The 20,979-nt window shown below is 40.1% G+C and overlaps 1 protein-coding gene across 2 annotated transcripts in view; it reads right to left on the reverse strand.

Annotated features, from left to right (window-relative positions):
* Positions 1 to 20,979, reverse strand: part of LOC129551702 (uncharacterized) — a 447,940-nt gene that overhangs the window by 412,597 nt on the left and 14,364 nt on the right. Inside the window, exons 2-3 of one of the 2 annotated variants that reach the window (XR_016039652.1) lie at positions 1,798 to 1,936; positions 6 to 123 (exon numbers count right to left, since the gene is read on the reverse strand). The exons of the other annotated variant lie outside the window; for it this stretch is intronic. The gene's annotated coding sequence lies outside the window, so the exon portion shown is untranslated. The remainder of the gene's footprint in view (positions 1 to 5; positions 124 to 1,797; positions 1,937 to 20,979) is intronic. 2 annotated transcript variants of the gene reach the window in all.

Consider the following 20,979-nt stretch of genomic DNA (forward strand, 5'->3'; position numbering starts at 1 on the left):
CTCACCATTCTGTCATACTGCTGTGTGGCTGTAATTCTTGTGGTCTCAGTTGTCATCTAGATCTCTAGTCTTGTCTCCATTCCAGGAAGCATCCAAAAAGGAGCCACTGACTGAAGAAAGTTTCTAAAAACCACCACATGCATTTCTGCTTACATCTCATTGACTCGAACTTTGTAATAAGATCACATTTAAGCAGAAGAAATTTGGGGATACAGTCTTCAATTTGTTTGTTCAGATACCCAGCTAGAAATCAGGGATTCTATCTTGTGGGAGAAGAAGAATATATATTTGGAAACATGAGCAGCTTCTACATTCACTAAAAGTCAAAGATAACATAGAAAAAATCTCAGTGTAAAACATTTCTGAAAGTGAGAACTGAAGGACATGGAGACTGAGATCATCAGAATCAGTCTATAGAAAATGTCCATGAGCTCCTGGACTAAGCCTTGAAGCTTCCCAGTTCTTTACCTTTCCATAATTTAATGACTCACTCTTTAGACTGTAAGATGTACTCCAGTATCAAACCAGTGGATGATGATCTTTTTCTCTCCTTTAAATTAGCCAGAATCAGTTTCTGCTGCTCTCAACAAAAATAATCTCAATCGATATATTTCAAGATATCTATTCCAAAATTTTCAGTCAAATGCACATGCATACATACACACACACACACACACACACACACGCACGCACAATGGACCTGTCTCTTGAGAAATAAAGGTGAGGTTGTATAGTTCATTAGCAATCATCTATTTCAACAAAAAAAGGGCAGAGTTCTCTTCATCTCATTCCATCCTTCTGATTATCACCTCAAGGGTTCAATAGGGGTTCCAAAATATTTAAGACTAACTCATTTTGAGTTTCATGTTTTAATTGCAGATCCAGTTATATTATTTCCCTACTTAAAACTCTGGGATGAATGTCTATCATTTTTCTGGAAAAAGTCCAAACTCCTGATAATGATATAAAAATCTCTCTATAACCTGGCCACAGACTAATCCTCCTCCTCTTCTCTGTTAATCTGTGCAATCTTTTAGTCAATATAATTATTTACTGGCAGCCTACTGTGTGCCAGCCACTGTTCTAGATGCCAGATATACAGTCAGGAAGGATATTCAAAATATCTAGCAACTAGTATAAGAAGATAACAGCTGTAAACAAATGACAAAGCTTTACCAATGTGTATTATCAGAATACCAATCTGAATGTATCAATAAATACATCAGAGCCCCTACCTGTAAAGAGTTACATTCTTTAAATGGGAAGAGAGATAATAGATAAAACACTAAACAAGTTATTAAGAAAATTTCAAGTATAAGAGTATAAGAAAGAGAAAATGTCACCTAAGGAAGTGACATTTGAGTTGCTATATGAATAAATAAGATGTAATAGGTAGAAATATGCCCACACAAAAGGTATGTCCATGTCTTAACTCCTAGAACTTGTAAACGTTGACTGTGTTTAGAAAAGGAGGCATTATGGATGTGATTAATTGAGGACCTTGAGATGAGGAGATTATCCCTGACTATCTAGGTGAGCACTAAATTCAGCAACACTTGTATTTTTAAGAGAAAGGCAGATGGAGATTTGAGACAAAAAGGAAGAGATAGAGACACACAGAGGAGTAAGTGATTGAAGACCGAGGCAGAGACAGGAGTGATGCGGCTACACATCAAGGAATGCTAACAGTCACAAGCTGCAAGAGGCAGACAGGGGACCTCTCCTGTGCTAGTCAACCCAGGTGGCCATAACAAAACACCACAGCCTGGGCGGCTTCAACAACACACATGTATTTACCAGAATTCTGGAGGCTGTGAAATCCAGTATCAAGGTGTTGGCTGACTCACTTCCCCAGTAAGGGCTCTCTTCTTGGACTCCAAATGCCCACATTTTCATGGTTTGTAGTAATTTGTTGCAGCAACCCTAGAAAAGAAATCTAACATAGAAGGCAACTTTGGAGAATCTGAGAGAAGTATATTCTAGTCAGAATGAACAGCAAGTGAAAACTTCCAAGATCACCTATAGAGAATACACCACTAATCAAAGCTAACGAAAGAAGATTTGGTGGAAATATAACATGTCCGTAAACATGCCATTTTTCTCCAAGGTGATCTATAAATCCAATGCTGCTCCAATCAGTGTCCTCAAAAATTTCTCACTTAAGATTACAAACTGACTTCAAAATTTATATGGAAGATCATAGCCAAAACAATTCTGAGGAATAAAGGACAAAAGATGTAATATTTGCTTAACATATATTGTCTTATTATAAAGATATAGCAGTTAAGAGAATGTGATATTACTATAAGGATAAGCAGATCAAAAGAGTTTAATTTCAAAACCTCTATTTATACAAACATATAAATAAACAACAACAACAATACACACACACATATACTTGAAAAGTCCAACAAAGGTGGCATTTCAGTATAATCCTCCTTTCCTTCCTTAGTCATCCTTCCCAGATACAAGCAGGAAGGGATGCTCTAGCAGAAGAGAATTTTTAAACGACAGTGAAGCTGACTGAAAGCTTGCCTGCTATTTACTGCTACCATGTGCTGGCAAATTAACGTCAGTGCTGAAATACTCCTGCCCTAGTAGACCACTCCCCATTTCCCTCCCGCTAAGGAGGCCACTGCCCTTTCACACTATCCTCTCTTTGTAGAAACAGCAATGGAATTTCTCAGTTCAGTTCAGTTGCTCAGTCGTGTCCAGCTCTTTCTGACCCCATGGACTGCAGCACGCCAGGCCTCCCTGTCCATCGCCAACTCCCAGAGCTTGCTCAAACTCATGTCCACTGAGTCATGCCATCCAGCCATCTCATCCTCTGTTATCCCCTTCTCCTCCTGCCTTCAGTCTTTCCCAGCATCAGGGTCTTTTCCAATAAGTCAGTTCTTCACATCAGGTGGCCAAAGTATTGGAGTTTCGGCTTCAGCATCAGTCCTTCCAATGAATATTCAGAACTGATCTCCTTTAGGATGGACCGGGTGGATCTCCTCGCAGCCCAAGGGACTCTCAATAGTCTTCTCCAACACCACAGTTCAAAAGCATCAGTTCTTCGGTGCTCAGCTTTCTTTACGGTCCAACTCTCACATCCATACATGACTACTGGAAAAACCATAGTTTTGACTAGATGGACCTTTGTTGGCAAAGTAATGTCTGCTTTTTAATATGCTGTCTAGGTTGGTCACAACTTTTCTTTCAAGGAGTAAGCATCTTTTAATTTCATGGCTGCAGTCACCATCTGCAGTGTAGTTTCTGACCCTGTTTAAATATAGCAACCTGCCTGCTCTGTCTCTAACTGAAGCCACACACAGGCAAGCTAACAATTCCAGTTTAATGTTAGTGACTGCAAATCTCTAAAGGGCACTAAAAACTACTAAGTATTTTGCTACACTTTCTTTGCATACTTGCTTCTCCCACTATGCAAAATCACCACATCACACCTTTTTTCTTCTCAAATTTACAGCCCCCACCTCTGCCATTCTGTTCATTATCAGCTGATGACTGACTCATACTTCACTGAGCAAGTAGGACTGAGATGAGAATTTCCTATCTTCTGCCATCAAACATACCATCTCTATGTCTGAAGTCTACCTTTCTGCCTCCTCTTCCAATAGGCAAGGTGTTCCTGCTCCCAAATGCTTCTCCACTGGTGCTTTGGGTCATATTCCTATCCCCATTTCAAGGACTTTAAGCGTACTCTAACCTTCTGTCATTCAATTGATAGTTTTAAATAATGAAAGGATGGTGATGGATGGATCAGTGCATCAGGTGATCGACGGATGAATCCATAAATGCAGAGAGAGAAAGAATTACGTTCCCATGATCACACCTCCTCAGAGCTGTAAGTCCTCCCCTCCTTTTTTAGTTCCTTTCCCAGTAATACTTCTCTATGTTGATCTCTAAAGTCATTCTCTTCACTTCCTCACTTCTTAGCTGATCATCAATTTGATCTAACTGGATCTGGTCACCACCATTCCACAGAAACTACTGTAAGCAAGATCACCAAAAATCTCCATCATGTCCAAACCAATGTGACTTCCCTGCCCTTTTCCCAAACTCCCCATAGCACTCAGCAACTTAGGACTCCCCTCTCCTTGAGATATTTCCTCCTCTTGTAGAACCACGTTGTCTGGCATCCTTCCTGCCTAACCAGCTACTTGTTCTCAGCTCATCCACATTTTTTAGATACTACCTGTATACTTCATTCTCACAAATCTCCCTCTCCAAGTCCACCCTTCTTCCCTGAACTCTGAAAGGTGTTTATTTCAGAACTGAACTCCTGATTCTCCCCCAGCCAGGTTCAACTACCATGTTTACGTTATAGCAAATGACACTAGACCCCACCTGGCTACTCAGGCCAGAAACCTAACAGTTACTTTTTATTCTCATACCCCAAATTAAACTGTCTCATACCCCATCAACAGTCATAACTCCAAAACATATTTTAACTCGAACCATTTCATTCTGTGAAATAGAATTCATATTTTATGGCAAAACAGAAAAGTATAAACATAAAACTTCTTCTCTGCCCTTTGGCCTCCTCTCTCTCCCCACTGCGCTTTGTGTATCTTCATTATGCATTGACCAGACCTCCCTCCTCCATTGGCAGGAATATCTGCTCAATCCTAAAGAGCAACAGTCTCTAGCATCAACAAGACAACTCCTTAAAATGCAGAACTTCTTCTGACCTTATAAGGGGTCACATGACACATCAGGATGACACTTAGAGCTGGATTGTATAAACTGTCAATAATACATCATCTGATGTACAGCCTTCTGTCTCAAAAAAAAAAAAGAAAAGAAACAAACTTAATTGTGCCTTGATTTCTAAGTGGCAGAACACTTCTCAGAGCTTTCTGAGATGCCCTTCCTGGATTATAATCCTCAAATTTGACTCGAATAAAATTTTCCATTTCTTTCTTAGATTGACTAATTTTTCACTGATAATACCATTTCTTTATTCTCTAAGCCACTTTCACTTGGCTACTAAAATCTCTTCCTGCCTGCCTACCCGTCATTCTTGCAACCAAAGTTTCATATTTCATAAAAAGCAAGAGTAGGCTTTTAAAAGTGCAAATCAGATCACACTGCTCCCCTGCTGAAAACTCTCCAATGACTTTTCATTACACCTAAAATAAAATCCAAAACCCTTGCAGCAGCCTCGAAGCCCCTCCCTGTCCTGTCTTGCTCACCTCCAGCTGTACAATCCCATCTCGTGCAGCCCTCTGCACAACTCAATACACTTCAGCTATACTGACCTTCTTTTTCTGGATGTGATCAAGACCCTTCTCCTTAGAAGTTCACATCCTAGTGTGCCTGGGTGGTCCAGGTTTGCATCTGTTATCCTGATGTCCTACCCACTGTGTATTTGTCCCAGATTTGTCCACTCTTATTTTAAAGCCAAGGCTTATTAATAGTTACATTAAAATAAGCCAGGATAGGTTTAGTAGATCTTCACTTTGTACTTCCAGTTACCACCTGGCCTTGTCTACTAGTGTGTGAGACATGAGAACTGAACTGAGTCCTCACTCTACCAAACCGGTTACACCTGAAAGTTGACCTCACTGAGGAGCCTGTTTTCCAGACCCTCTACAAAGGAAAAGGAACAAACAACCAGTGTTTTTTTCTAAAACAAATTATATGGAGACAAGAGACCAGGGAGAGCGAACTCCTGCAGTCTCGGGTGATAGCGGGAGATGTAGTAACTGTCTCTGCCCTAGGATCTGAACACCAGAAAGAGACAAAGCTTCACCTCAAAGGGCTAATTCTGGTACCAGCCAGTGGGGTACAACCTTGGATGATATCCTGTGGACCACTGGACTTGCTTGTTTCTGGGTGTTGTACTCCAACAGCCAGAAACAAGTAAGTCCAGTAGCATACTTCTCAGAGGTAATTGTTTCACCAGGATTCAGAAAGCTATAGTGGATCAGATGGGCAGCAGACCACCAAATAGGGACCGTGACCCTTTTTTTGGTGCAAGTTTGGCTTTGGGGAGTGCTCTTGGGCTTCTTCTTGGTCCAGCCACTGAACTGGTTATCACTGGTTGTCGAATAAAATCCATTTCCCTCACACATCACAATTTGATTGAGAAATGGTTCGTTCTTATTACACAGAATAAGAGAAGATAACACTCCAAAACGACTATTTTTTAATTTGCAGTGAGTTCATGAGGCACCCACTTATTGAGGTTTTTCACCTTTCCAAATGACCATAGAAAGGTTGATGTTGAGTTACTGGGCAACTTCTCAAAAAATTGTAAGAGGATCAGCTTCAATGATTGCTCTCAGTTGATCATTGTCAACTTCTGATGGCTGGCCACTAAGCTCCTCATCGTCAAGGCTCTCATCTCCTTTGCAAATCTTCTTGAACCACCACTGCACTGTACGTTCATTAGCAGTTCCTGGGTCAAATGCATTGTTGTAAGCTGTCTCCGCTGCTTTATGACTCATTTTGAACTTGAATAAGAAAATCACTTGAATTTGCTTTTAGTCTAACATCATTTCCCCAGTCTAAAATATATAGAAAATAAATAGCAAATAATAATTCATTAGCAGAAACACAAAGCAAGAAATGGGCATTAAAATGATGTATAACATAACCACATTTATTTAAGAATGAATTCCAATATCAAATGGCAAAGTGCAACAATGCAAAACCGCAATTACTTTAGCACCAACCTAATAATAGGTGCATTTTTTTCACTCTACTCTGGATCATTTAACCGAAGAGCTGGGTCTTCAAAACACGTAATAAATCTGAGCCCACTCACTGCCTGCAAGATAACTCCTATAGAGCCTGTGACACCTTGTACATTTTGGGTAAACAGTAGCTAATAGCTAGGATCACTGATTACCCAAGGAGTACCCAGACGAGGGTACTAGAAGTTAGGCTCCTAGAGTTTCCAGGAAGTTATAGACCCTGATTTATACACTCTGAGAGCTTACATTCTACTTGGGTTATAACTGGAATACATGTGAATCTGAACGACAACAAAAGTCAAAATGACAACAAAAGTCAAAATTACTCAAAGTAAGTAATCCAACAATAAATGCTGCAGGAGTTCAAAGAAAGAGCATTATTTTAAGCTAGATAATATCTTTTTATGTAAAAATTAATGAGTTCATGATGGCACAATTGGTGATGGATAGGGAGGCCTAGCGTGCTGTGGTTCATGGGGTTGCAAAGAGTTGGACACAACTGAGTGACAGAACTGAACTGATAGCAATAGGTTATACAAATATCAGTCAACAAAAAGTAGCACTAACACAACCCAAAAAGAAGGTCGTAAATACTGAGAACAAGTTGAGTATTTGCATTTATTTTCTTTTCCTCTAAAAATAAATAATTTACTGTTGTAAAGTCAATTGAAGTATATACTGGAAAAACAGTAGGAAAGTAGAAAAAATAAGACGACCATCCACACAGCACCCACAATGCTACATGCACGTCAGTAAACTGCTCTGGCTCACAACCACACAGGACCAGAAGCTATATGACCAATATCTCAGAGTAATAAAACTCGGGGATGCTAATTTATACAAACCAAGCCTATAAGAGAGTAACTGCCTATGGACCACTTTACACAGAGGAATGTAACTTCAGTTCGTCTAAATTGTGTACTTTCGGACACATAGGGAAACAAAATCTTTTTTTTTTTTGCATCCCACTGGCTTTATTTTTTTACAATATTATATTGGTTGGTTTTGCCATACATTGACATGAATTCGCCCCGGGTTTACATAAGTTGCCCCGCCTGAACCCCCCTCCCACCTCCCTCCTCCCTTTATCCTCCCTCTGGGTCATCCCCGCATGCCAGCCCCAAGCATCCTATAACATGCATTGACCCTGAACTAGTGATTCGTTTCACATATGACAACATACGTGTTTCAGTGCCATTTTCCCAAATCGTCCCACCCTCACCCTGGAAACAAAATCTTCATATGAACTTGGTGAGGATGGACCCAGAACAGTGGCAGGGCAGTGAATTTTATGATTTCTGCATGTTTGATGACATTAGACCTAAGGGCCTTACAGGTCCATCCTCTTAACAAGGAAAGAGTCACCAAACAGCCCCAGAGCTGTTGGAACCCCTAGAACACCTAGAAGGTGGACTGGCTCACAGCTGACATTCAGTGAATACTCACTGAATGACTGAATGAATAAAAGTTCCCCTAACAGTACTTTGATAATTATTGCCAGACTTGACTTTGTTTTTCCAAAATTTTCCCTGAAATGTTCTAAACTGCATTATCCCAATCAACATGTTTTTAATGATGTATATTAATACCCTTATTTTTTTATAGTCAAGATTCACAGGCTGGAAAGTCAGTTCTTTTAAAACAGGGTTACTCAACCTCAATGCTATTGACATATTTAACCAGATAATTCTCTGTTGTGAAGAGCTATCCTCTACACTGTAGACAGTTTAGCAGTATTGCTGGCCTCTACCCACTAATGCCAGTAGCTCAGGCACACGTGCGCATACACACACACACACACAGTCTCTCCTGTGTTTCCTATTAATATTTATCTTTGTGATGCAAGATTATGTTTCATTTCATGATTTTCAGGTAGTTCATTGTAACAATACTAATGAAAAGAAGACTGCTTTGGGGTGGGGTAAGGCAGAATAGAAGGAGTTTGAGAGGAAATAACAGTTGCTGAGAACAGCTAAGTTAATCAGAAATGTCCCCAGGCATTGTCAGATATCCCCTGGGGACAAAATTAACTAGTTCTTTAAAGTAACATCTCTCTCTTACCTATTAAGGACTAATTTCAGAATTTAACAGTCAGAGACTACGGAATCTTCACTGTTGTGTCTCTTGAGCTTCACTCTTCCCCCAGGTACTGTTCAGGCCACCAGACCATGACTCAGATACACCACCTACAGTGGTGATTTCAAGGGAAAAGGAAAAGAAAATAATCTGGAAGGAAATTAAGTCCTTCACTTCCACCTACCAAATCCAAGTGCACTTAGCCCTCCATATCTGAGGGTTCCATATGCACAGATTCAACCGACCACGGACTAAAAAGAGTAGGGGAAAAAATTTCCAGAAAGTTCCAAAAAGAAAACCTTAAATTTGTCAGTCATCAACTATTTACATAACATTTACATTGTATTAGGTATTATCAGTAACCTAGAAATGATTTAAAGTATACAGGAGGGTGTGTACAGGTTACGTGCAAATGCTATGCCATTTTATATAAGGGCCTTGCACATCTTCAGATTTTGGAATGAGGGTACAAGGAGGTTCACGAAACTAGTCCCCCCTACCCTGCAGGTATGAGGGATCACTGTAATGCCAAGGGTCCTTGGAGATAGAGTGACAAGAATGCCGTTTTGTCAGTTGAGTCTTATCAACACACTTTGTCAACTTCCACACACACAAAATTTTGGGAAAAAATACAAGAATCGAGTAACCCCCAAAAGATGAAGTTTGACTATAATGACCATTCTCCCAACAAAGACTAGTGTGATTATCTCCAGCTTTCTTTAAAATCCAAACACTTTTGGCTTAGTTATTGGGAAGAATGAAAAACACTCAAGAATTTTGAAAAGTCAGAATTCTTGACTCACTGATCCTAAAAACAAATTTATAAAACAAATATAAGCAGTATAATATGACTTTTTACAATGTAAAGAGTTAGTCACTCAGTTACATCTGACTCTTTGAGACCCATGGACTGTACCCTGCCAGACTCCTCCGTCCATGGAATTCTACAGGCAAGAATATTGGAGTGGGTTGCTATTCCCTTCTCTGGGGTAACTTCCCAAACCAGGGATTGAACCCAGGTCTCCTACATTTCAGGTGGATTCTTTACCATATGAATCACCAGATAAACATGTCAAAAGCCTATTCATTTATATAACCATATTTTACAAATATAAAATAATATAGCACATATTAAATACATAAGAAGGCAGAAATTGATACATATGCCAAATATCACTTGAGGTAAAGATTATTTTATAATTGAGAGAACAGGGACCCCGACCAATTAAACTGTAAAAGTTATAAATAACAGATTCAGGGTGAAAATCTTTGTTTTCCCAGAAACCCTATAGCACTTCCCTTGTGAGTGTAGGAGAGCAAGATGTGCCACACCAAAATGTCTCCTGTGGATTATTTTGAACTGAAAACAATTAACGCCCAAAAGACTGATGAAGAAACTTTGACCTTTCCCATCAGTTCAGTTCAGGTCAGTTCAGTCACTCAGTCGTGTCCGACTCTTGAGACCCCATGAATCACAGCACACCAAGCCTCCCTGTCCATCACCAACTCCCGGAGTTCACTCAAACTCATCATGTCCATCGAGTCAGTGATACCATCCAGCCATCTCATCCTCTGTGGTCCCCTTCTCCTCCTGCCCCCAATCCCTCCCAGCATCAAAGTCTTTTCCAGTGAGTCAGCTCTTCGCATGAGGTGGCCAAAGTACTGGAGTTTCAGCTTCAGCATCAGTCCTTCCAATGAACACCCAGGACTGATCTCCTTTAGGATGGACTGGTTGGATCTCCCTGCAGTCCAAGGGACTCTCAAGAGTCTTCTCCAACACCACAGTTCAAAAGCATCAATTCTTTGGCGCTCAGCTTTCTTCACAGTCCAACTCTCATATCCATACATGACCACTGGAAAAACCATAGCCTTGACTAGACGGACCTTGGTTGGCAAAGTAATGTCTTTGCTTTTTAATATGATGTCTAGGTAACCTCCCCCAAAATTGTTTAGATGGAGGGCCTCTTCAGGAAGGAAGTTACCCTCCTAAATAACTACAGTAGGAACTAGGTGTGTAGATAAGGAAGAAGCTGGAAATGTCTGTCAAAATTCCTATTTCCCAGGCTTCTTCATGGCCCAGAAAATATTTATTCACCAAATATTTGTTTTTCTACCTCCATGGGCATTGCCTTTTTCCCTTCTGAAGTCCCACACCACTACCCCCAACATCCTCTTCTTTCTTTAGCTAAAGATGGTATTTAAAGGTGAGGGTCTCAGCCATTTGAGGTAGTTATTCAGTTTTTCTTTCTGGATATCTCCCATTGTACATAGGTCTTTAAAATTTTTATTTTCTCTTGCTAATCTCTCTCACGTCAACTCAATCCTTAGATGAGCCAGAAGAACCTAGAAGGGTACAGAAAACTTTCTTCCTGCCCAACATGAATATATCTTATTATTCTTTTTGACTTCATAAAAACCTTAATAACTACCATAACTTCTATAGCACATGCCTAAATTGTTGACACAGCAAACACTGTTTGATCTAAAATATTTTAAAATACTATACAAATTTAAACATTCTCAATGATTTGTTAAATTTAATGTAAGATTTTGATGGTCTTAAAATATAAGCAAACAATGTACAAGACCAAGAAAAAAATTAAACACTTGCCAGAATTTCTATTTAGTCATATGTTGGAGTGATTTAGCTACACGTGAGTTGGTGATGGACAGGGAGGCCTGGCGTGCTGTGATTCATGGGGTCGCGGAGAGTCGGACACGACTGAGCGACTGAACTGAACTGAACTGAAGTCAGCTAAATCAAACATATGATCAAAACCTAATAAAATAACTATGTATAAGGTATTAGCACACTTGAGACAGGTTTAGTCCTATTCAAGGGGAGTGGAATATTTTCAGGGGAGTGGAATGTTTTTCTGTGTGTGTTTTTCTTGACAAAATAGGGACTTTAATCCCAAATAAACTCTAGGAGACAGATGGTCTCTCCCCACCTATAGAGCAGGTCTTATAAAGTCAATATTTTTCTGTTTTAAAGTTAGACTTGGTATTTCAACAACTTTTTATTATACCTTAGAACTAGAAACAACTGCTTTCAGAGACATTTTCCCATTCATCCTGAATCTTTTATCTTGTCCTCAAATGACCAGTCAGGAAAATCAGAAGAGTTTAATGTTCCAAGAGTCACAACAACACTGTTCGGATAAGCACTGGGAGCCAGCTTGTGTCAAAAAAAAGCTTTATTTCAGGAGATCACTAAAAGAGACTCATTAGCTAAATTTTTCAGTCAATAAATGTGGTTTAAATATAAATGATAACATTAGTTCAACCTTTAGAACTTTTCCACTTCCAATTGCCTACAAGACTACTTACACTTATCACTAGAAACCAACCTTTCTGCAGAAACTGCTCTTTCTGAAATACTTAAATAAAGAATAATAAAGGACAACAGTAGGAAATGTAAAGACTCACAATTTTGACCTTTGTTATTTGTTTAGCACCCACTGAAAAACCCTTGAGCCTGACTGTGCTTACAAGTAAAGTATGTCATTAATTTTGAGCAGAATAAACAATCAGCACATAATCAGCTATCAATTATCCCAAGTCTAAGTCTCTCCTGGCTGGATCTGTCTTGTATTGTTTTGACTTATTTTTTTTAAGTAAGTGTTTAGAACCACATACTATTTTTCACAAATAGAAAAGTACAAAAACTGCACTGACCTATGTGACTTATCATGGTTAACGAACAATTTTTAAAAAGAAAAAAAAAAGTAGCAGTAAAACACATTGCTGATGTGTTATCAGCCAGAAGTATTCCTTCCTCTGCAATTTTTTGGAATAGTTTTAGAAGGATAGGTGTTTACTCTAAATGGTAGAATTCGCCTGTAAAGCCATCTGGTCTTAGATTTTTGTTCGTTGGGAGTTTTAAAATTACTGATTCAATTTCAGTGCTGGGAATTGGTCTATTTGCATTTTCTATTTCTTCCTGGTTCAGCCTTATGAGTGTCTTTCTAAGAATATGTTTGTTTCTTCAAAGTTGTCCATTTTATAGGTGCATAGTTACTGTCGTGGTCTGGGCATGGGTTGAAAAGAATTTCCAGACATGAAAGAGAATGAAAGGGAAATAAAGTTTATTAGAGTGGGAGACGCTGTTAGAACAGCGGGCCAGACCAAGGGAGAACTGACATTGAACAGGGGTCCTTAGTCCACTTTTATACCCAGGGTACAAGCAGTGGGATAGGGGTCTTGCAGGTCATTTGCTGATTGGATGAGGCACATATACTGGGTTGGGGGAAGGATACCTTCTCCCTGTGGGGTAGGAGGGGAGATAGGTTATACTGCTCAGGAGGACCTGAAATCCATTAATAGTTACAACATGGGGGAGGGAAAGACGATAAGGGTCTGGTTTTTCTGTTCCTGCATTCCAAGACCCTCCTTGGTTTTACCAACTCTTTCATCCTTGGGTCACCACAGTTACTAACTATAGCCTCTTAGAATCTTTTATATCCTTGTAACTTCTTCTTTATCATTTCTATTTTATTGATTTGGGCCCTTTTTTTCTCAGTGAATTTGGCTAAAGGCTTATCAATTTTGTTTATTTCTTCAAAGAACAGACTTTAATTTCATGGATTTTTTCTATTGTTATTTTAGATACCACAAAAATAGAAATTTACAGGCCAGTATCACCAATGGACACAGTTGCAAAAATCCTCAACAACATACTAGCAAACGGAATCCAATAAGGATCATAAACCATGATCAACTGAAATTTATTCCAGGGATACAAGGAATTTTTTAACATCTGCAAACTAACCAATGTGATATATCACATTAAAAAATTAAAGAATAAAAACCATATGATCACCTCAATAGATACAGAAAAAGCTTCTGATAAAATTCAACATGCATTTATGATAAAAACTCCCCAGAAAGTGGGCACAGAGGGAATATACTTCAACATAATAAAGGCCATATATGACAAACCCAAAGCTAGCATCATACTAAACACTGAAAAGCTGAAAGCATTTCCTCTAAGATCAGGAACTAAACAAGAATGCCCACTCTCATCACTGTTATTCAACACAGTTTTAGTAACAGCAATCAGAGAAAAAATAAAAGGAATTCAAATTGCAAAAGAAGTAGTAAAAGCATCACTGTTTGCAGATGACAGAATATATACACAGAATATTCTAAAAATGCTACCAGAAAACTACTAGAGCTCATCAATGAATTCAATTAAGTTACATGATACAAAATTAAGAGAGAAATTTGTCATATTTCTATACATTAACAATGAAATAGCAGAATCAGATATTAAGAAAAAAAATCCCATTGACTATTGAATCAAAAATAATAAAATATCTAGAAATAAATGTACCTAAGAAAGCAAAAGACCTGTACTCCAAAACCTATAAGACACTGATGAAAGAAATTGAAGACCACATGAATGAAAAGATATACCGTGTTTTGGACTGAACAAATCAATATTGTTAAAATGACCATTTTATACCAGGAAATCTATAGATTCAATGCTGCTGCTGCTAAGTCACTTCAGTCGTGTCCAACTCTGTGTGACCCCATAGGTGGAAGCCCACCAAGCTCTCCCTTCCCTGGGATTCTCCAGGCAAGAACACTGGAGTGGGTTGCCATTTCCTTCTCCAATGTGTGAAAGTGAAATTGTTCAGTCATGTCCGACCCTTAGCGACCCCAGGGACTGCAGCCTACCAGGCTCCTCCATCCATGGGATTTTCTAGGCAAGAGTACTGGAGTGGCTTGCCATTGTCTTCTCCGATAGATTCAATGCAATCCCTATCAAATTAGCAGTGCCATTTTTTACAGTATTGGAACAAAAATGTTTTTTTTTTTTTCTGCTGCTGCTGCTGCTAAGTCGTTTCAGTCGTGTCCAACTCTGTGCAACCCCATAGACAGCAGCCCACCAGGCTCCTCCGTCCCTAGGATTCTCCAGGCAAGAGCACTGGAGTGGGTTGCCATTCCCTTCTCCCATGTATGAAAGTGAATAGTGAAAGTGAAGTAGCTCAGTTGTGTCAGCCTCTTAGCGACCCCATGGACTGCAGCCTACCAGGCTCCTCCATCCATGGGATTTTTCCAGGCAAGAGTACTGGAGTAGGTTGCCATTTCCTTCTCCATTTTTTATTTCTATGGAAACACAAAAGACTTTGAACACATAACACAAAAGTCTTTGAAAAGACAAAGCAATCTTGAGAAAGAACAGAGCTGGAGTAGTCATATTCCCAGATTTTATACTATATTACAAAGCTACAGTAATCAAGACAGTATGGTACTGGCACAAAAGCAAAAATATAGATCAATGGAATAGCATAGAAAGTCCAGAGATACATCTATGCACCTATGGTCAATTAATCTACAACAAAGGAGGCGAGACTATAAAACAATAGAATAGAAAAAACAGTCTCTTGCTGGGAAAACAGGACAGCTAAAGAATGAAATCAGAACATTCTCTAATACCATATATGAAAATAAACTCAAAATAGATTAAAGACCTAAATGCAAGACCAGATTACCATAAAACTCCTAAAGGAAAACACAGGCAGAACACTTTCTGACATATTGCAGTAATATTTTTTGGATCTATTTCCTAGAGTAGTGGGATTAAAGACAAAAAATAAACAAATGGGACCTCTGTGTGTGTGTGTGTGTGTGTGAGCTCAGTCACGTCTGACTCTTCGCGATCCCATGGACTATAGCCAGCCAAGCTCCTCTGTCCGTGGAGTTTTCCAGGCAAGAATACTAGAGTGGGTTACTATTCCCTTCTCCATATGATCTTTCTGACCCAGGGATGGAACCCGTGTCTCTTAAATCTCCTACACTGGCAGGCAGATTCTTTACCATTGCATCACCTGGGAAGCTTTAAATGGGGCCTAATTAAACTAAAAAACTTTTGCACAGCAAAGGAAACCATAAACAAAGTGAAAAGACAACCTACAGAATGGAGAAAATGTGTTTGCAAAGCAACTGACAAGGAATTCATTGCCAAAACACACAAATAGCTCATATGGTTCAATATCAAAAACAAACAAACAACCCAATCAAAAAATGGGCAGAAGCTCTAAACAGACATTTTTCCAAAGAAGACAGATGACCAACAGGCACAAGAAAAAATGTTCAACATCACTAATTATTCAGTTCAGTTCAGTTCAGTCGCTCAGTCGTGTCCAACTCTTTGCAACCCCATGAATCACAGCACACCAGGCCTCCCTGTCCATCACCAACTCCCGGAGTTCACTCAAACTCATGTCCATGGAGTCGGTGATGTCATCCAGCCATCTCATTCTCTAACGTCCCCGTCTCCTCCTGCCCCCAACCCCTCCCAGCATCAGAGTCTTTTCCAGAGAGTCAACTCATCGCATGAGGTGGCCAAAGTATTGCAGTTTCAGTTTTAGCATCAGTCCTTCCAATGAACACCCAGGATTGATCTCCTTCAGAAAGGACTGGTTGGATCTCCTTGCAGTTCAAGGGACTCTCAAGAGTCTTCTCCAGCACCACAGTTCAAAAGCATCAATTCTTCGGCGATCAGCTTTAACTAGGTAGCATGTTAAAAAGCAAGACATTACTTTGCCAACCAAGGTCCATCCTAGTCAAGGCTATGGTTTTTCCAGTAGCCGTGTATGGATGTGAGAGTTGGACTGTGAAGAAAGCTGAGTGCTGAAGAATTGATGCTTTAGAACTGTGGTGTTGGAGAAGACTCTTGAGAGTCCCTTGGACTGCAAGGAGATCCAACCAGTCCATCCTGAAGGAGATCAATCCTGGGTGTTCATTGGAAGGACTGATACTGAAGCTGAAACTCCAATACTTTGGTTACCTGATGCAAAGAGTTGACTCATTGGAAAAGACCCTGATGCTGGGAGGGATTAGGGGCAGAAGGAGAAGGGAACGACAGAGGATGAAATGTCTGGATGGCATCACCAACTCGATGGACATGAGTTTGGCAGCCTGGTGCACTGCGATTCATGGGGTCTCAAAGAGTCAGACACAACTGAGCAACTGAACTGAACTGATAGCTTTATAACCATGAGATAATACACAGGAGAACAATCTCAAATTGTAATAGCCTATATAAAAGTAAGGTGGTATTAGCAGGACTTTATAGTCCAAGCTAAAGACACTATTAGGGCCAACGAATAACTTGTCACAGCTTTATAGATATGAATTAGTTTTTAATGACTCCAAGTATTCATTGCTCCCTAACCCCATGCACATATATCTGTCAACAGTCACTGGCATTATGTTTCAGAAGCCTAATTCTTATTCCACGAAAGCCTGACAGGCCCAAAAAGGATAAAAATCTGGCCTATGTAAATGCCAATATTCAAATATACGATAGTGCACATATCAAAGATTTCTAAAATGTATTTCAGAACAGCAAACTGCTTTCTCAGGTAGCAGAATTAACACAGATCTTGTTGATTTCCACTTCTCTAATTATTAACTGGTCACACTCTTAGATCATCGTTTATCAGTGACTTTCCTATTGACATCAACGTCATGACATTCTGGGCTTCCCAGATGGCACTAGTGGTAAAGAACCTGCCTGCCAATGCAGGAGATGAAAGAGACATGGGTTCAATCCCTGGGTCAGAATGATCCCCTGGAGGAGGCAGTATTCTTGCCAGGAGAATCCCATGGACAGAGGAACCTGGTGGGCTACTGTCCATGGGGTCATAAAAACTGGACACATCTGAGCACTAGCTTCGTGACATTCTGCATCTTTTTGCAAACTTTGCTACTAGGTTTTTCATTATATTTGCATTATGCTATTAATTGTTAATTACCAGAACTTCTATTAAACGGGGAGAGGGTTCTCAGTGTAAAATTGGTTTTCATTAGTGGATGTTTTCCTGTTTTGATGGCTTTTGCATCCCTGTGCACTCAGTGTGGAGACTAATAATAATGAATAATCAGATAAGGAGGACACTCTATTCCTATTTTGTTCTGAGAATAAAAATGAAATTATTTATTGAAATTCCTCAATAAATGCTGCTCCCTGGTATTTTTAAAGACAGAAGGCAGTAAGCAGAAGCCATTAGGCAGAAAAAGAAGAGACAAAAGAAGTAACCAGCGATGGAACAGGAAGCAGAGAGAAGGTGCTGAGTCACAGGCATGACGGACAGGTGGAATTGCCCTCTGCTCCCAGCCTAATTCTGAGCACTTGCTCAGAGTTTCCTGGCTCTCCATTCAGACTGTGTGTCCATACTAACAATAGACTGCTATCACCCAGGGCAACGAGGATGCCTCAACCGTGAAATAATGAAACACGCCAGGGGGATCTCTTTGTTAAATTTTGGTCAACCAGACTTGCTTCTGGGGAGGTACTGACAAAAGAAGCATTCCTTCCACTGGATGAAAGAGTCCTTTTCTTTTCTGATTGAACTCAGTCTCTTAATTGTTCTCTTCCTTCAGTTTCAACAGACTCCAAAGGACACTTTCGCCAAACTTCAAGGAAAAATTAACAGTTTTCCGGTAATACAGTGTGTACAGCACTCCCCAATTTACAAAGTATTTTATTTCTCATCCACAAGAGGAGAGTATAAAAATAACAAACCCTAGGAGTGGAATCTAGGGATTTTCATTTTTAATGAGACTTAATGACTACTCAATCCTTTTATTTCACTTGCTAAATGAAAATCAAATTCCAGTTTTACCCTCCTAGGAATATTTGCACATCATCTGAACTAATGCTATGGGTGTTTAAACACTCTTGAATCACACATGTATAAACAATCTCTTGGTTTATTACATAAACTACTAATATCATTCATGGGTTTTCTTAATTAAATCATTATTTCATTCAACAATTATACTGACCATGCAATTACCATGTGCCCAGCAATGCATTCAAGGGTGGATTTCACTAGCTCAACCGTCACAATCAGCTTTTTGCAGACCATAATTACACAGCCAGGGTATCCATGAGGAAACCTAACTGATGACAACCCACACTGAGCTTCCCACAGAAACATCAGTTCTACAGTGAAACGGTTACAGACTTAGAATTCAAATCCTGGCTCTGCCAGACTCACTTGCTTCTTCATCTCTCCAAGCATCTGCAGGATGGAGATAACAGCACTTGCCTCACAGAGGTGTTAACGGTAAGAGATGATGAAAATGTACATAAAGTGTCTGGTCAGTGGTTGCCACATATAATAGGTGTTCAATAAGCAAAACCTACTGTCATTATTACCACCCTTATGGCAGAAAGTGAAGAGGACCTAAAAAACCTCTTGATGAAAGTGAAAGAGAAGAGTGAAAAAGTTGGCTTAAAAACTCAACATTCAGAAAACTAAGATCATGGCATCTGGTGCCACCTCTTCATGAGAAATAGATGGGGAAACAGTAGAAACAGTGTCAGACTTAATTTTTGGGGCTCCAAAATCACTGCAGATGCTGACTGAAGCCATGAAATTAAAAGACACTTACTCCTTGGAAGGAAAGTTATGACCAACCTAGATAGCATATAAAAAAGCAGAGACATTACTTTGCCAACCAAGGTCCATCAAGCTATGGTTTTCCAGTGGTCATGTATGGATGTGAGAGTTGGACTGTGAAGAAAGCTGAGTGCTGAAGAATTGATGCTTTTGAACTGTGGTGCTGGAGAAGACTCTTGAGAGTCCCTTGGACTGCAAGGAGATCCAACCAGTCCATTCTGAAGGAGATCGATCCTGGGTGTTCATTGCAAGGACTGATGCTAAAGTGAAACTCCAATACTTTGGCCACCTCATGCGAAGAGTTGACTCACTGGAAAAGACTTTGATGCTGGGAGGGATTGGGGGTGGGAGGAGAAGGGGACGACAGAGGATGAGATGGCTGGATGGCATCACCGACTCAATGGAGGTGAGTTTGAGTGAACTCCAGGGGTTGCTGATGGACAGGGAGGCCTGGTGTGCTGTGATTCATGGGGTCGCAAAGAGCTGGACATGACTGAGCGACTGAACTGAACTGTCGTTATTACTAAAGGGCCAGATTTTTTTCCAAGGAAGATTGTTAAAAACTCCATTATCATTATCATTAATGTTCTCATTTTTCAAATGGAGAAGACTTAAGCTCAGAGAAGTTAAATCCTTCATTCATGTAGCAGGTGTGGCCAGCCCTGTGTGCCAGATAGGGGCTGGTCTCCACAGGAACAGGGATGCAGAGGACAGAGCCTCTGGCTTCAAACATCCACTGTCTTACAGAGAAAACAGGGAGAAGCTGACGACTCCAGAAGAGGGAAGCACAGGGCTGTGGTAGCACACAAGTGAGCTCACTCAGAATGCAGGCAGTGGAGGAGGCTCCCCAGATGGGATGTACCTGCTGAGTCACGAGGGAAGTAACGTGGCAAAAGCAGTTAACCACTAGCAGCCTGGCTTTAATGAAACTAAACTGTTGTCTCCAAGACCTGTGAACTTCTGACAGTACCACAGATCCTTTGATTAGATTCAGTTAACATGGAATTTGTTCAGTTCAGTTCAGTCACTCAGTCGTGTCTGACTCTTTGCAACACCATGAACCGCAGCATGCCACGCCTCCCTGTCGATCACCGACTCCCAGAGTTTACCGAAACCCATGTCCATTGAGTTGGTGATGCCATCCAACCATCTCATCCTCTGTCATCCCCTTCTCCTCCTGCCCTCAATCTTTCCCAGCATCAGGGTCTTTTCCACTGAGTCAGCTCTTCGCATCAGGTGGCCAAATTATTGGAGTTTCAGCTTCAACATCAGTCCTTCCAATGAACACCCAGGACTGATCTCCTTTGGAATGGACTGGTTGGATCTCCTTGCAGTCCAAGGAACTCTCAAGAGTCTTCTCCAGCACCACAGTTCAAAACCATCAATTCTTCATCAATCAGCTTTCTTCACAGTCCAACTCTCACATCCATACATGACCACGGGAAAAACCATAGCCTTGACTAGACGGACCTTGGTTGGCAAAGTGATGTCTCTGCTTTTTAATATGTTATCTAGGTTGGTCATAACTTTCCTTCCAAGGAGTAAGCATCTTTCAATTTCATGGCTTAGCACACATTAAAAGGAGCATCTTTTATCATTGTAAGTGCTATGAATTCTATATTTCACTGTGCACAGTGTTTTTGCTTACCTGAAACTGTTTACAGTGGAAACTATTTAAAATATTTCATTTAAGGTATCTGTATCTGTACAACTGAGTTTTTCTTTAGTTTTCTTTTGAGTCCTTTCTTCAGCAGATTTGGGGATCAGAATTATGCTTG

This window comes from Moschus berezovskii, chromosome 17 (genome assembly GCF_049115385.1).
Source record: "Moschus berezovskii isolate FMDL1 chromosome 17, NW_MosBer_1.0, whole genome shotgun sequence".
Classification (NCBI taxonomy): domain Eukaryota; kingdom Metazoa; phylum Chordata; class Mammalia; order Artiodactyla; family Moschidae; genus Moschus; species Moschus berezovskii.